Source organism: Choloepus didactylus, chromosome 2, assembly GCF_015220235.1.
Source record: "Choloepus didactylus isolate mChoDid1 chromosome 2, mChoDid1.pri, whole genome shotgun sequence".
Taxonomy (NCBI): Eukaryota; Metazoa; Chordata; class Mammalia; order Pilosa; family Megalonychidae; genus Choloepus; species Choloepus didactylus.
The window spans coordinates 179,508,665-179,525,263 of NC_051308.1; the positions used below are offsets into that span (position 1 = coordinate 179,508,665).

The window sequence follows — 16,599 nt, forward strand, 5'->3', positions numbered from 1 at the left end:
ACAACAGTAACTCCACCTACCAAATGCTTATTGGCCCAGGATTATTTAAACAACTACACTCTGTTTCCGCCTTAACAACACCCTCCATTGCTCAGATTTTTACAATGTGAGAGGCAACTGTACCCCCATCACAACAAAACTGATGAAATCAGGGATTATCAAAAAGTCTAGCTAAAACAGCCTTCCAAATTCTATTTCTGAATGAAAGAGCTGATTTGCTGAATTTTTTTTTTCTTCTTCGCCCTTCTCCAGAAGATCCCAAACAGCATCAATATAAAAAATGTCAGCTAACAGGAAAACATTGGATTTGGTTCATTCCCCCAAGGAATTTAGAGGCTAATCTTTATTCCAATAAACATTACCCTCATTCTTCCTGTTAAAGCTCATTGTTCATGGACTGACCCACAGCAGCCACTCATGTTAGATGCAAAGCCACTTCTGACAACCAAAGCTCCCCGAACTGAAATGAATGCATCCAGTTAAAGTACAGAGTGCAATGTCACGAACTAGGCATGCATTTATGTGTGTACGCAGGTATGTGTCCAAAACATTGTGTATATGTGTGTGTGTCTGTGTCTGTGTCTGTGTACCTGAGAGTGTATGTTTGTGTACTTTATTCACAAAAGCTTGCAAGTGAGACATATGGGCAGGGAAGTCCAAAAAAATCTCAAGTCTAAAAGCAGATAATTGTAACTTGACATTTCATTTAGAAATGTACTAGAATGTGACTTCTATACTTTAAAAGGCACATGGAAGTAAAGAGAATATTGTGGCACTTGAAGTTTATGAATGTTGTGAAAAGTTGGTACCAGTAGTGATTGCATCTAAGGCCAGCCTGATTTCACACAAATGTGACATAGCAGAACTAGGGCCTAGTCATTGAGATGGCAGAAAAGGAATGATTCACACTAAGACTTCAGTAAAAAAGGGAGAATTTTTTTTTTCCTCAAAACTCTACTGTCTTCTGTCCTTGTAAAATCATTTGTATATGTTATATACTCTGGCTAAAAATGTGCTAAATATCTAAAAGGCTAAAGGAGAGCAGACTATGACCTGCATGTAGGAATAATCATATCCCACACCGGCCTTGGGGAAAAATGGTTCAAACTTAATAGAAAAGGTTTAAACCATTGGTTTACAGGTGTCTTCTGGAAAGAATATCAATATTTCAATAATCAATTAAAATATATTAGAAACAAAAGCAAAGACATGGAATTTTAGAGTTGGCATGAATCTTAGTGATCACCTTGCTTAACTCCTTATTTCAAAGACAAAAAAACAGATCTAGAGAACTTAAGTGACTGTCCAAGTCATATACATAGTTGATGTTAGAGCTAAAATTAACCCAGGTTTTCTGATGTTCAATTGAGTACTCTTTCATTATATGATACAGAGAGGTCAAAATTGTAATTTAGTCTTGTCAGGCCTTGCTCAAGTACATGTTTCATATATATTTGTTAGTAATATGTGAGAAAATATGGTTAATGTTACCTATTATTTGCTTCATTATGAAAACAAGGCTGGGACTTTCATCTAGTAATACGATTTAAAACAGGGACAGGAGCATATGTGATTCAGCCAATATTCTGTAATGCACACAACAGTAACTCCACCTACCAAATGCTTATTGGCCCAGGATTATTTAAACAACTACACTTATTTGCAAAATACATTTACTTATTTGCAAAAATTAAAATAGGAATTTGAACTTACTGTAGGTCTTTTGTTATCATATTCACTTTTTGAAGGTACAAAAATATGGTAAGAATTTTAGGAAATTCTTCCCTAAAAATTTTAACAAATTTCAAAACCCAGATTTAGCTATATGCAAACTTGGGTCCACATAAGGAAATGTTGACATGAATTTACCTAAAGCAATATAATGTTGCAGTTGTAATTACTTTCCAGCTCTTATTGCCAGTTTATCTTCCATCACATGACATTTCATATTACTCTTTTCACTTTTCCTACTGTGACAGCCAATGTCCCAATTACAGGAATTTTGAGAATTATCCTAAGAAATAAAGTTCTAAAAAATATGTGAAGAATGTTAACTCTACCTACTCTCATAAAAATTTAGGAATGTGAAAGACAGCTAAGAGAATTACAAAACTTAAGATATACTGACATTTCAAAGTGTCTATTAGTTACCCCCAAGAAAGGAAAATGCATGTTTACATAACTGCATTAAAGTTTCTCAGAGAAAAAATGACAAAGAAAAGCTGGCAATGTGTCAAATATTGGAATCAAAGATGAATCTAAAAGGTAAGAAACGAGACGGTATCAAAGAAAGAGTTAAAAAAAAAAAGCACAGAAAAAGCAGGTAACATACTGCTACATTTCACCTAAGAAGAATGCTGTAATTGAGAGAGAGAGAGTCAGGAAAACAGGAGGAAAGCAGAGAAGTGCCCTTTTGAGTGCTGGGAAGGTGCTAATAAACTGAAGTGACAGTCTTTCTATCCACATGCAATCCTTTGCTCTTGGCTTCTCAAAGAGAGAAATAAGCAATGCAGAGTAATTTTATCAGTGTACAGATAGTTGTACTTGAGAATTATTTCAGAATTACAATTATGGCTGTCTCAATTTTAAATAAAGAGATACCTGGCATCCATATCTTGTAAAAGCAGTAAGAATCAAGAAATTATCAGAATAAAATATCATTAAAGAATGTGAAAAGAGTTATATGGTCAAAAGCAATCAAATAATTTATTATTTCTTATAAATATTGACAAATTGAAAAGATTTTCATTTTAATTAAATTGAAACAGAAGGCAAATTAATTACAGCTAAAGAAAATGATAAACTTATAATGCAAATATAATATTGTTAAATGTTTTTAAAAGTCAACAGCCTTATAATCAAATGATTTTAAGTGAAAATAATTTCTATTTTTACATTCAATATTCTTCAGACTTTAAAAGTTGACCTGAAGTAATATTTCTCTCACTGATCATTCCATAATTGACTCACATTCTAAAACTAAAATACAGAAGGGCAAAAAATTGCAGTTTCTGTGCAACAATATTATACCCAGCACAACACTGAACACTAATATGCCTCACATTTACTGTAAGTACAAAGTTAGATATCTGAGAAGACAGAAAAATTATTTAGAAGCTTTTTAAAAGAGGAATAGATTTGAGACTATCAATATTATGAGAGTAAAGAGAATGTTGATTGTATCTTTATTTCACTATCCAGTTTCTGTTTTAAAAACAACGCACCTTGTGAGCACAATCATTAAGCTCTATTCAGTTAAAAGTATGCAAGATTCTTTCCTTCAGTCACAGACAAGGTAATAAGTACAGAAAAACCCAAGAAACAACTGTAGCCTTTTCCAACAGAATACCCCCCACACCACATATAGCAACTTCTCCCAATATCTCTATTTCTGTATAAAGAAATAGTGTAAGAGAATTATTCTAATACAAATGAGGAAAACATAACATTCAATGGAATGAAAATAGTTATCTATCTGTTTCAGGAAAAAATGATTAACTGACAACTCGTAGGCATTTCACGATTATAAAGATGTAGCTTACATTTATTGCATACCTATTGGGTGCCAAATAAATGGTAAACATGTCTCATAAATTATTTCATTTGTTCCTCTTTAAAAACATATCAGACGATTACTGTCTTGTTGGACTTTCCCATAGTATTAGGGCTGGGCTGAGTCTTGTTCAGCACTGCACTTCTAGACTGTGGCACATAGGAAGTCTGGCACATAGGAAGCACTCAATAGATATTTGTAGACTGAATGCCCATTATTTTTCTTATTTTCAAATGAAAACAGCAAGACAAATTGCACAGAACTTGAGTTCATCCAATAATCCAACCCATGTCTTCGCACTCCAACTATAGTATCTGTTTATTATACTGCACGAATACTACCCAAGCTTTACTATCAGAGAACGTATAAAGGCACAACAGAGAGATTGCATACTACCAGGGCAGTCTAGTAACGTAGCTAGAAGTAGATCTTCACGAGTGCTAAATGTCCTTGATTCTGAAGTTATCTAGTGTGTTATCTTTCCAAAATGATGGGAATGCTTCCCTTTGATCCATATGATACTATTTACTCATTAGTAAAATGGATATTCCCAAAAGACCAGGTTCAAATTATGGCACCTGGCAATGTCACCTGAACTCTAGGTGAGAGGCAGGAAGCTTGTAGGCTAGATGCTTGGGCATAGTATCATATTCATGAAAAAACTGCCAGCTCAAAGTCCTCCAGTGATTCTATGACAGTGAGAAGACCCTACATAATTTTCCCCCCAGGCTCACCTGCAAGATCTCCCTGACTTCATCTTCTTCTACTCTCCCCCTAGCTTACCCTGTCCCAGCCACACTGGACTCCCTTCTGTTCATTGAATAAGCCATGTAAGTTTCTGCATGGTTATTCCCTCTGCTCCTTCCACATTTATCCAAATACCACTTCCTTGATAAAACCTTCCCTAACCCCCCTTTCAAAACTGCAATCTCCCCCATTTTGCTTTATTTTTCTCCCTAGTACTTGTTACCATTTAATATAGTACATATTTTATTTATTTATTTGTTCATCAACTTGTTTACTTCCCAGGACTTTAAATTGCATGAGAGCAAAGGCTTTGTTTTGTTCACTCCTATAATCCCAATTCCCAGAATAACAACAAATGCTTGTTGAATGAATAAACAAATGATCTCCTCAATTCAGAATAAGACAGGGGTAGGAGGGGGCATCAGACAATAATGGGATAAACTCCATCTTTCAAATTACAGTAAAAGTGTGATAGTGGCATTAAGAAATGATCCTTTCACAATTCTGCGTGTCCTCATATGTAGTTTTCACTGCCTTGAGTGTTATTCCTCTACTTTCTTTGCCAGGAATATTGTGTGTCATTCATTAAGGCTAAATTCAAATGAAAACTTTTCAATGAAATCTTTCCCAGTTCCCAAAGTCCAAGTCATCCCATCTGTGCCCCACCAGCACTGGGTTTATCCCTCAGAATCTTGCATCATAATGCATATTTTCATTTGTCTCTTCAGCTATTCTACAAGCTTCACAAGGACAAAAACTATTTCATTCATCTTTGTATCTGACAAAGATACGTTATGCCTGACACTGCAGCCTGATTGATTAATGTTTATTAATTGAAAATACGAATTAAAGAAATGAATTTGGTGTCCCAAACCACCCCCTCCCCTTAGCCCAAATTCCCCTTATTGTCTTGAAAGCTAGTCCAATCAATATGCTCACTTCCCGTACCTGAGCTTACAAAGGATTCCAAACTGAACTTCATAAATCATAGCAGCTTGGCTATGTTTACCATTTTAGTGATCATTTCTCTGTTCTTATAAAAATAATTTTAAAATAAGTATTATTCACAGCCTCACTGCAGTGCTCCAAAACAGAGCAGAATACCAGTGTGCTGTAAGCTCCATTAAGTGGTGAATTGGATAGGATCGACTTGCCAGGCTCTCTCAGCACAGTGCTTTCTGGTTTTGGCAGAGTAATTAGGAGCTTCTTTCACAAGGCACATTCTGTGAAGGCAGATTACATAGCTAAAACTGCTAGGGAAGCTCCTCTCTTTGTTTCCTAGGTCATTGTTAACATCTAGATATATTAGCAAGGATGAGTCAGATACCTAAATGCAAGGAGAGAAACTTCCCATGGTGGGTGTTTTAAAACTACATAAAAAGAGGGTATCCAATTCCCAAAGATAATACTAACCTGTCAGCAAATTACCTAAAAGGGTGATGTCAAATGAATAAGATATTAGGGACAAATATGTTAAAAAACTAGAGGCATATTTGGGAAAATCTCTTTCTCTAAAATCATCTTTAAAAAAAAATATTTCCTTCTATGTCAGCAGTTTCAGTGAAATGTGTAAGAAAAAAATAGAATAGTATTAAAAATCTAAAACATAAATAATTACCTTTATAGGTCCAATTAACTTTAATACTACAGAGATCATAGAAAGGGTATAGCACACATTAAAATTGGATAAAATCCACTGCAATGCTCTTAAAAAGACAATAATATTCAGGGATTCATTTCATGTGTAAGTATACATTTGCAAGCTGTTTTACAGAAATGATATTTTCCTAAATTAACATTTTAACACTATGAATCTAAAAGGACACAAAATATGTATTAATATGGAAAACGCCTCTTAAATAATGGGCTAGGTCAAGAACAGCTCATTTATTTTCAAGAAGGTTTGTTTATTCACTACATATCCTGTTAATTTTAAATGTGAACACATAAAAAAATTTTTAATTGGTGCCTTTTGTTTTATTCTTAAATATACCAGCCAATAAAATTGGCCTTTTTTGTGCACAGTTCTACAAAATTTAACACATGTATAGATTATGGAAACACCACCAAAAGCAGTATACAAAATAGTTCCAGCAACCAAAAAAAAAAACAAAAAAAACCTCTCCTATGCTATTCCTTTACAATCATACCCTCCCAACCCCATTCCCAATCCCTGGCAACCCTGATCTGTTTTCTATCTCTACGGTTTTGTCTTTTCAATAATGTTATGTAAATGGAATCACACAGCACTAATTGTTTTGGAACTGGCTTCTTTCACTCTACATAATGTCTTTGATGTTTATCTAAGATGTTATATTTATCAACAATTTATCCATTTTTATTGCTAAATAGTATTCCACTATATGGAGGTAACACAGTTTATTTTTCCATTCATTCATTTCAGGACATTTGGATTGTGCCCAGTTTGAGACAGTCATAAATAGAGCTGGATAACCATCCGTGTATAGGTTTTTGTGTGAACACGTGCTGTCATTTCTCTAGGATACATAAGCAGGAGTGGATTGCTAAGTGACAAAAGGGTATGCCCATCTTTATAACAAAATGCCAAACTGTTTTTCAGAATGGTTGTATCATTTTTGTATTTCCATCAGCAGTAAATGAGAGTTCCAGTAGTTCCACATCCTCGCTAGCACTTATTGTATTTTTTTTAAAGTTATTCTCATAGGTGTATAGTGCTATCTCATACTGGTTTTAGTTAACATTTCCTTAATAGCTAAAGTTGCTCATATTTTCATTTGCTAATTTTCCAACCACATATCCTCTTTGGTGAAGTGTCTGTTCAAGAGTTTTGTCCATTTTCTAATTAGACTGTTTCTTTTCTTACTATTGAGTCTTCTTCCCCAAGCTACCAAATAACATTTACTTTTCAGAATTCTGAATTAGCAGCCCTGTTCATTCAGTCCAGGACTTAAGGCTGTATTACATGGTAGAGATAGAATGGAACATGATTATTCCAGCTTATCTGGAACCAGAACCTTTGATAGAATATTATCAGCCACAAAATTCTGGAACATTCAAACTGGTTTTACAGTTTATAATTTCTTCACTTTACTGACTCTTTCCCCAAGCCTCCAGTGTTTACATTCTTGACTTTATTATTTCTTCATATCTATACTATGGAGACTGCATCTCAGACCATCAAGAGAGATTTCCTGAAATTCACTCTGCTGTAATTAGTCCTCAGTGTCACTGGGGTGCTTTCTGGCAGGAACAGCAGAAGATTTGATGTTTTGTTTTGCTTTGCTTTGCTTTGTTTTGTTTTGTGGCAAATGAGAAAGAAACCCTTCTAGGTGGACTCTAGGTGTCCCTAATCTGTACTTCCTGTCCTGACCACTTTCCCAAGCAAGAGTCTCCCTTCTCAAGGGCCAGCAGTGGTGCCGGAATACCTCAAAAACATTGATGTCCAAAATGAAATCTTATTGTTCCTCCTCTGTTCCAGTTTGCTAAAGCTGCCATTATGCAAAATACCAGAAATGGATTGGCTTTTATAAAAGGGATTTATTAGATTACAGATGTACAGTTCTAAGGACATAAAACTGACCAAGCTAAGGCATCAGTAAGAGATACCTTCACTGAAGAAAGGCCAATGGCATCTGGGGTTCCTCTGTCACATGGGAAGGCACATGTCTGGAGTCTGCTGGGCGTCTCCTGAGATTAGCTTCTGGTTTCCATTGCTTTCTTCAAAATGTCTCTGGGCTTCTGTCTTAGCTTCCCTCTCTCAGCTCCTGTGCATCCTTGCTTATTTCTGCCAGGGAATTTCTCTCTAAGCAACTGGGGGCCTTCTCTTAGCTTCTCCAGGGCAAACTCTGAATTTCATCTCTTGGCTTATCTCCTGGTTGTGATTTCAATGGCTGTCTCCAAAATGTCTCTGAGCATTTTCTTTCTAAGCATTTCCAAGCTGTCTTCAAAATGCTTCTGCCTTTTATCCTCTCATAGAGGACACCAGCAAACTAATTAAGACCCCCCTTGAATAGGCGGGTCACATCTCCATGGAAACAGCCTAATCCAAAGATCCCACCCACAATAGGTCTGCCCCCACAAGAGTGGATTAAAAGAATGGTCATTTATGGATACATAACAGATTCAAACCAGAATGTCCTCCTTCTATATTTCTGCTAATCTACATGTTATTCAAGCATACTTACTGAGTATGTACTATGTGATAGGAATATAATTCTTCATTTTCTTTGTTCAACCTGGGTTATAGCTTGAATTTGCATATTTGTGAATAAGTATTAAAGCACAAATATAAAAAGCTTTATGCAATTTTTTAGTATAGGTCTGACTTGATTAATCTTTCCACAAAGCCATCTTTTGATTGAATTATTTTGTCTATTTTGCATTTGGTGAACCTTCATTCTATACATACATAACAAGTCTTCATCAGCTTGATAGTATATTTTCTATCTGAGAAAGTCTCAGTATCAGCCTTATAGTTGCTTTCTTATATGTAGTGCCTCACAAAAAGTACTTTATGCTGTTAGAGAGGTAAAGGCCACAACTTATTCTTTATATTCTATACTGCTTTATCAAGAATTCTCATAAATACATAGAAAATGCTTAGTATATGCTAAATGAATTAATAAATAAATGAATGTTTAAAAATCTAGGGATATGAATTGCCAGAATTTATTCACTTATTCAGCTGTTATAAGCTAAATGTCAACTATAAGACAGGCACTGTGCTAATCTCAGGAATATTACAATAAATAAGATAGATCAATTCCTGCCCTCGTGGTACTTACAGTAATGGCAGAACTATCCTAGACTAACTCCAATCACATTTCTAAACCAATTTGCTTCCACAGGAATGTGTTCTCCTTTTAAAAGAGGTCAAAACCAAAACCAGATTCTCTTCTTTTTAACCCAGTACTTGGATTTCTCTGTGTTTCACAGAGGGTTGCCCTTATTTCAACTGTCCTTCAAGATAAAATAGAGAGATGTTCTTTATCCAGTGTTTCTGGAATGTTCTTTGCCATAGTCTTCCCTGTCAGTTCCTTTTCCTTTATCATAATTGAGACTGCTATGATTTATTTTTTAATATAGAAAGAACATAGATATCCACCCAGTGACATATGTAACAAATGCAAACAACAAAAATGACTCTTTTTACACCTTGAATTCTAACTGGGATACAAAAGGAGTTCTATTGAGTTTTTTTTTTAATTCAATTTTGTTGAGACATATTTACAAACAGTACAATCATCCACAGTGTACAATCAGTTGTTCAAACTACCATTATATACTTGTGCATTCATCACCACAATCAATTTTGGAACATTTTCATTAACACTCACAAAAAAAAGCTGAAGAATAAAAACTAAAGTGAAAAAGAACACCCAAAACATTCCATACCCCAATACCTCCCTATTATTCATTAACTTTTTGTCCTCATTTTCTATTCATCTGTTCATACACTGGATAAAGGGAGTGGGATCCACAAGATTTTCACAATCACACAGTCACACAGTGTAAACTATAGAGTTATACAATCATCTTCAAGAATAAAGACTACTTAACTGGGTTGCAGTTCAACAGTTTCAGGTTTTTCCTTCTAGCTATTCCAATGCACTAAAAACTAAAAAGGGATATCCATATAATGCATAAGAATAACCTCCAGAATGACCTCCAACACTATTTGAGATCTCTCAGCCACTGAAACTTTATTTTGTTTCATTTCTCTTCTCCCTTTTGGTCCAAGAAGGCTTTCTCAATCCAGTGATGCCAGAGATAAGCTCAGCCCCATGGGTCATGTCCTATGTTGCCAGAGATATTTACACCTCTGAGAGTCATAACCTATGTAGTGGGGAGGACAGTGAGTTTCCCAGAAGCATTGGCTTACACAGAGAGGCCACATCTGAGCAACAAAAGAGGTTCTCTGGGGGTGACTCTTAGGCACAAATATAAATAAGCTTAGCCTCTCCTTTGCAGTAATAAACTTCAAAGGGCAAGCCCAAAGATTGAGGGCATGGCTTTCTAAATTGGTAGCCCCCCAATGCCTGTAAGAATATCATTAATTCCTCAGGTGGGGAAGTTCAATATTTATGCATTTTCCCCCAGTCCCCCACAGGGGCTTTGCAAATACAATTTTATTCTCTGCTCAAATTACTCTGGTATGTGTCAGGACTTCACACTAACCATCCAACCAGATTTCACTCCCTATTCAAAGTTCCATGCAATTACGGTGTTTGAATAAACTGATCTTACAGGTTAAATTATATAGTGTGTTACGAAAAATATAGATTTTGCACCTAATAAACATCTCTTCCTTCAGTCTCACACAAAAGTTGGAGTTTTAAAACACTGTCAATATCATCCTTTACCATTTCATCTGAATTACCTTAGTCCTAACCAAGTCCATTTCATTCATATCTCTAATTGAAGTCTGATCTCTTTTTTCATACTCATTAACATTTGCTGAATGGGGTAATGCTGACATTCACAGCTACCGGATTCTGGCTCTGAGTCTCAGGTGTCACACAGATACCCAAAATTCCAGGGGCTGACCAAGTTACACACAAAGAGTTCAGCATCTCAGAATTTAGAAACAGCCATTACAATTCAGGAATAGATGTAACTGCTGTAAAAGTGTACAATCTAAGAACCTTTACAATAAGCCCTCCCCTGATAGCCTATATTCTCAGGTTGAATTCTCAGAGTGTGCACATCATAAGTTAGTCCATACCAGTGAGGCATTATAATGTTTTTCTTTTCATTTCTGGTTTATTTCACTCAATATACTGTCCTCGATGTACATTCACCTCACAATTTATTTCCTTCTTGTAGCAGTTTAATATTCCATTGTATGTATACACCACAGTTTACCATTCCATTCATCAGTCAATGTACCCTTAGGCCACCACCATCCATTGCGAGTTGTGAATACTGCCTCCATAAACCCCACTGTGCAAATGTCCATTCATGTACCTCTTTCAGTTCTTCCAAGTATATACCCAATAACAGGGTTGCAGGACCATATGGCAGCCCTATACTTAGCTTCCTGTGGGACCACCACATAGCCCTCCAGATGGCTGAACCTTTCTACTTCCCCATTGTCCTAGTTTGCTAATGCTGCCATTTTGCAAAAGTGGAAATGGATTGGCTTTTATAAAGGGGGTTTATTTGGTTACAAAGTTACAGTCTTAAGGCCATAAAGTGTCCAAGGTAAGGCATCAACAATTGGGTACCTTCACTGGAGGATGGCCAATGGCATCCAGAAAACCTCTCTTAGCTGGGAAGGCACATGGCTGGCATCTGCTCCAAGTTCTAGTTTCAAAATGGCTTTCTCCCAGGACATTCCTCTCTAGGCTGCAGCTCTTCAAAATGTCACTCTCATTTGCTTTTGGGTGTTTGTCCTCTCTTAGCGTCTCTGGAGCAAGAGTCTGCTTTCAACGGTCATCTTCAAACTGTCTCCCATCTGCAGCTCCTCTCTCAACTCCTGTGTATTCTTCAAAGTGTCCCTCTTGGCTGTAGCAAGCTAGGTCCTTCTGTCTGAGCTTAAATAGTACTGCAGTAAACTAATTAAGGCCCATGATGAATGGGCAGGGCCATGCCTCCATGGAAATTATCTCATCAGAGTTATCACCTACAGTTGGGTGGGTCACATCTCCGTGGAAACACTCAAATGATTCCAATCTAATCAGCACTAAAACTTCTGCCCCACAAGATTGCATCAGAGAATATGGCTGTTTCTGGGGGACATAATACATTCAAACTGGCACACCCATCAACAGTGACCAGGCCCATCCCTTTCTCCACATCCTCTCCAGCACCTTCATCCCTCTGTTTTCTCTTTAGATGGTTTTATTCACACACCATACACTCCATCCTAAGCAAACAATCAGTGGTTCCCTGCATAATCACATAGTCATGCACTCACCACCACTATCTACAGAGGACATTTCCATTTCCTCCACAAATAAAGAGGAAGAGGCAAAAAAGGAAAAAAGAAAAAAAGAAAAGAAAAAAATGACAACTAAAAAGCAACAAAAGAAAAAAAAATTTTTTTAATACAAAAAAATGTCACAACAACACCAATGCCAAGAATCCCATACCCCTCCCTTATATCACCCTCTTATAGCTTTGGTATATTGCCTTTGTAAGAATTAATGGAAGCATATTACAATGTTACTGTTAATTATAGACTCTAGTTTGCATTCATTGTATTTTTCCCCAATACCATCCCATTTTTAACACCTTGCAAAGTTGACATTCCTTTGTTCTCCCTCATGTAAAAACATTCTTATATTTGTACATTTAATCACAATCATTGACCACTCTAGGTTTCACTAAGTTATACCATCCCAGTCTTTACCTTCTATCTTTCTTTCTGGTGTCCTACATGCCCCTAACCTTCCTCTTTCAACCATACATCTTTGTTCAGTGTACTTACAATAATGTGCTACCATCACCCAGCATTGTGCCATCCATTTCTGGATCTATACAATCAATCCTGTTGAACATTCTGTACTTCTTCAGCATCAAATGCCCAATCTTTACTCTCTTTCTATCTCCCAGTATCTTTGTTTCTACACTGTTCTTCAAACCTCCCTCTCCTGTCTTTTTCTATTTGTCTATAGCACTCCCTTTAGTATTTCTTGTGGAGGAGGTCCCCTTTCATGAACACTCTCAACGATTATCTGTAAATATTTCAAACTCTTCCTCATTTTTGAAGGACAGTTTTGCTGGATATAGGATTCTTGATTGGCAGTTTTTTTTTCTTTCTTTATCTTGAATATATCTATCACTGCCTTCTTGCCTCCATGGTTTCTACTGAGAAATCCACACTTAGTCTTACTGAGCTTCCCTTATATGTGATGGATTGCTTTTCTCTTGCTGCTTTCAGAATTCTCTCTTTGTCTTTGACATTTGACAATCTGAATAGTAACTGTCTTGGAGTAGGTCTATTTGGATCAATTCTGTTTGAGTATGCTATGCTTCTTGGGCCTGTAATTTTATGCCTTTCATAAGAGTTGGGACATTTTCATTGGTTGTTTCCTCTATTATTCTTTACACCCCTTTTCCCTTCTCTTCTCCTTCTGGGACACCTATAACATGTGTATTCATGTGCTTCATGTTGTCATTCAGTTCCTGAGTCCCTGCTCATATTTTTCCATTCTTTTCCCTATCTGTTCTTTTGTGTGTAGGATTTCAGATGCTGTGTCCTCTAGTTCAGTAATCCTTTCTTCTGTCTGCTGTTGCAAGTCTCCGTTGTGTTTTTCATCGCTTCTATCCTCTTCTATCATGCTTTTCATTCCCATAAGTTCTGCTATGTTTTTTCAAGCTTATGAATTCTTCCTTATGGTCACCCATGTCTTTTTTATATCTTTCATCTCTTTTGTCACATTTTCTTTCAACTTGCTTATTTGATTTAGAAGATTTGTTTGAACATGTTTAATCAGTTGTTTCAACTCTTGAACTCCATTGAAGTTTTAGTTTCTTCCTTTGACTGGGCCATATCTTCATGTTTCTTGGTGTGGCTCATGATTTTTTGCTGTCTAGGCATATGATATTCTTGATTAGTTTATTCTGAAAGTTGTTTTCTCTCTTTTGCCTTGGGTATTTTTGTTGGTTTTCTTTGATATCTATATTTCTTTCTTTCTCTCACTGGCTAGTTGTCAGATTGGCTCTGCCCTCCCAGACTTCCCCCAAAATCAGGCACCCACTGTGGCCTGCCACAGGGATGGGAGGTAGGCACTGGGCACCACAGCAATTTCATTGTGTGTGGTAATATAGATCTGCTGGCTTCCAGTGGTGCTCTGTTTTCCTCTGGTCAGCAAGACCTTGGTTTGTTTTAGAGCCATGCTTTGACACTTGGGTTGTCTATATTTCTCAGCCAGAACTGGGCTGGGTTTCTGTGCAGGGCATGTAGACCAGTTCCTGTGGTCCTAATAAAGGCTCTGAAGCATCTTTTTAAAAGGACTTCTATTCCTTTGCACTTTTAAGACTGTCCAGCAGATGGCACTGTTCAGCATTTGAATCATCCTCAGAAGCTGCTTTGCCTCTGAGCATAGGCTACATCTACACAGGTGAGCTGAAACTGCAGGATTCCTATGCTCTCACTTTGCTGGGCAAAACCTGGCTTAATGTGGGACTACACTTGTGGCTGAGTACTCCCTCAGCTGACCCACTTCCAGCCATCCCCAAGGTAAGGAAATGGCTGCTGACTGTTACTTCCCTCAAGGGTGGGGGAAGGGTTTTCAGACCAAGGATTGGAACCACAGTCTCTGTTCACACTTTCTGTCTCTTTGTCCCTCACTGATCTGGGCCTTGAAATGTCCTCCCCTGCCTCCCAGGTCTTCAAAGAGTAGGGGTATGTCTCACTGCTGTGAGAGATTTTAAAATCTGTGTCCCTGGTGGGAGGGTTCCTGTCTGCTGATTCTGTGCCTTTCCCACACAGAGCCCAACTGAGGGGGAGCAGAGAGGACCAGCTGGTATGGGACAGAAGACTCCTATGTGATATTTCTTATCTTTCTTCAGTCCAGCATCTACAGGGCCCTTTTGCAGTCTATATCCTCCTCCAGAGTTTCAAACAATTCAGAATTGCCTTTTTTTCATTGAGTCTCTGAGGAGGAGCTTTCAGTAGCTGTTTACATCACCATGTTGATGTCACCAGCTCTATTAAATTTTAAAAGTCAATGGCAACTAGTTTTTTCTTTCTATTGGGCCGAAGTCTGACTCCCAAAAATTTGTGCCTATTGGTCCTAGTTCTCCTACCTCAAATTACATCAATAAGTCACAAGACAGCCCTTCAAATTTGTGCCCTTTTCTAATGCTTTTCTTTTCCAATCTAAATAATTACAGCTATTTTTATTCCTTATATAACACAGATTAGATAGTTTTTAATAACAATTAGGACTGAATAAACCTCTGACAAACATAATAGTAATGAGGGGGACAGACAGGAAAAAAAGGGAGCAAGCTGGGGGATAAAATATAATAATGAGTAATTATTGAAAACCTGTTATATACTAGGCACTTTGACATAGAATTACAGGAATGTTAGATGAATTACCTAAGCTCACTCATTTGTAAGGATTTGAACCCAAAACCATCAGACTTCACATGCTTCCTATTCACTATTCTGCATTGCAAGGGAAAAATAAGAAACAAATGGATGTTTCATAAATATAAAAATAATTCACTGTATAAAAATCTATCAACTGTCATTATGTTGTATATTGAAACTAGAGTGGCTTTTCTATACCTGCCATATTTCAAGACAACACAGAGTCTTTTGAATACACAACAATAAAAAAAAAAACAAACATAGTTTCAGCCAGGCAGCCACTGATTTTACAAACAAGTTATTTTTAGCAATAGTGTTGTCTGAATGCACCCCTATCAGTCAAACTAATTGCTGGACTGAAGATATTGGCTTAATGTACCTTAGCATGTTCATCCACTTACAACCAAAACTTAGAATGTATTTGATCTTCACATGCAGTTAAAAGCTAGAAAAAATTTTATGTGCCTCCTTTTTCTGATCTTAAATACAAAAGATAGGTATCCTATGTTTTTATTTCTAACCACTTATATGTTCAGTAGGCACTCTAAGATTTATATTTATAAACTCTTAGGTTAGAAATATCATTCTTTTGGTTATCATTACTATAAACTGTATTTAGGGTTGAAATCTCTACTGATTTTGCAAGTTTTAGATTGAGATTCTAAACTGTTTCATATTGTGCTACATTAGCCATAACCAATATTTTCATTTTACTTTTGGTAATTTAGAACTTTTAGAATTGGGAGACCAAATTCTCAAAGATACTGCTTTTGTGTAATTTCTTTAAATTGTTCTCATTTTTTTCTGAATACAGTTCTATTTTTAGAAGATACTTGCCAAAGAAAGTTTCATCTTCATCAAAATATGACCAAACTCAAAGTAGAGTACATTGAGAACACAAATGAGAATCAAATAAAAGGAAAAGGGACACACCTCTTCTTTATAGCAAGTGATTTATATTCTAAAATTCATGCTGTAGATTCCTTCAGATTATTATTTTTTATTTTTATTAGAGATGTTGTGGGTTTACAGAAAAGTCATGCAAAAATACAATTTTCCCATATGCCACCTTATTATTAACAACTTGCATTGGTGTGATAAAGTTGTTACAATTGATGAAAGCATATGTTTATGATTGTACTAGTAACTATAGTCCATAGTTTACTTAGGGGTTCACTGTCTATGTTGTATACTGCTATGGATTTTTTTTTTAATTTTATTCTAGTAATTTATATACAGTTGTATGGTACCTCGTTACTCGACTGCTTTG

General features: G+C 36.4%; 1 protein-coding gene across 1 annotated transcript in view; it reads right to left on the reverse strand.

The window, feature by feature from the left end:
• PDE4B (phosphodiesterase 4B) overlaps nt 1–16,599 on the reverse strand; it is a 528,481-nt gene that overhangs the window by 423,992 nt on the left and 87,890 nt on the right. The window lies entirely within an intron of this gene.